We start from the raw sequence: 1,840 nt of genomic DNA on the forward strand, positions 1-1,840 counted from the left end.
AAATGTGCACATTTGAGGGCAATGGCCTTTGGTCAGGGTTAAGGTAGGTGAACCTCACCCAGTTCCCTATGAAACCAGAAGCACAAAGAGGAAGGACCCACGGGCAACCACTTGGGCATACCTCCCATCTCCTGTTTTTCTTTGCAAATGTCTCTATTGAGATAGAATTCACATAACATAAAACTCACCCATTCAATGTGTACAGCAATGGTTTTTGATATAGAGAGAGTTGTACAACCATCACTACAATCTAAGTTTAAAACATTTTCATCACCTCAGAAAGAAACCTTATACCCATTAGCAGTCACTCCCCATTTTCCCTCAACCCCTCTTCTGCCTAGAGCTAGGCAACCTTAATCTACTTTCTGTTTCTTTAGATTTGCTAATTCTGGACATTTCATAAAAATGGAATCACACAATATGTGGTCTTTTGTGTAGGCTTCTTTCACTTAGCATAATGTTTTCAAAGGTCATCCATGTTGCAGCATGAATCAGTACTTTATTCTTGCTTATGGCCAAATATTATCCCATCGTGTGGACATACCACATTTTATGTGTCCATTCAACAGTTTGTGGACGTTTGGGTTGTTTCCACTTTCTAGGAATTAGGAATCATTCTGCTATGAACATTTAATGAGTGGTCCTGGTTTATTTCTCTATTCATCTCTGTTCTCCACTCTCATGTTCCTTCCCACACATGTAACGGTTCCAGTTTACGTTATGTGTATCTTTTATGTGTTTATGATCAATGTGTATTCCTCTTGTGTACATGCATTTTTAATTTACACGTGTGGTGGTATCATGTTGTGATTCTGATTCTGTACTTTCTTCACTCAGCTCTGTGGTTTGGGGGTCCATCTCTGTTGCCGCGAGCAGTACCTCTGGTCCATTGTGCTGTCTGCTGTGGGTCCTCGGGGGGTGGGCTCCCACATTTTGGCCCTCCACTCCCACTTGATCGCCCACTTCCCTGGCACCACACGCAAACCCACAGTGGACATCTGGTATGCGTCCCCTTCAGAACCTGGGTGAGAAAGTCGGGAACATAAGTCCGGGAGAGGATTACTGGGACCTATCAATAGAATATGTACATTCTCACTTTGAGGGGCTCCCAACTGTGACCAGTCTCCACGTCTGGCAAACAGCAAGCCTGGGGCTGCAAGGAGTTGGGATTGTTCCTTTCATCTATTTTCCCCACATGGAAATAATAGCCAAAACAGACACTCGCCATCCTGATTTGCAAAGCCTCAGGACATCAGTACTGCGATCCACCGTGCCTACTGAAGGACAGAAAGAGACACATCTTTTTACTTCATGTCTCACATCACTTTGCTAAGTTTCTAGGATGCGGACTCCATTTAAACATCCTGGTCTCATCAAGTGAGGTTGTTCTTTATCCCTTGTGGATAAAAATTCTGATGAAAAACTACTGTTTCAAAACTTTCTTTTGTTCTTGGGGTGCAAAGATCTTTGACCCTATAATGACCATTTTCGTGTTTTGTAACCAGGGAGGAGGTGATGCCAAGAGCTCAGCTTCTCTGTACACCGGTGCCAAATCAAGTCTCACAGACAGAGTTTTGGGTGAAATAGAAAAGGAGAGCTTTATTACTTTGCCAGGTAAAGGGGGAAACACAGTAGGCTAGTGCCTTGAGAACTGTGCCCCTGGGACTTCCCTGGTGGCACAGTGGTTAAGAATCCACCTGCTAATGCAGGGGACACAGGTTCGAGCCCTGGTCCGGGAAGATCCCACATGTCTCAGAGCAACTAAGCCCTTGAGCCACAACTACTGAGCCCATGTGCCACAACTACTGAAACCTGTGCACCTAGAGCCTGTGCTCCGCAA

The sequence above is a fragment of the Hippopotamus amphibius genome, chromosome 4, assembly GCF_030028045.1.
Source record: "Hippopotamus amphibius kiboko isolate mHipAmp2 chromosome 4, mHipAmp2.hap2, whole genome shotgun sequence".
NCBI classification, from domain to species: domain Eukaryota; kingdom Metazoa; phylum Chordata; class Mammalia; order Artiodactyla; family Hippopotamidae; genus Hippopotamus; species Hippopotamus amphibius.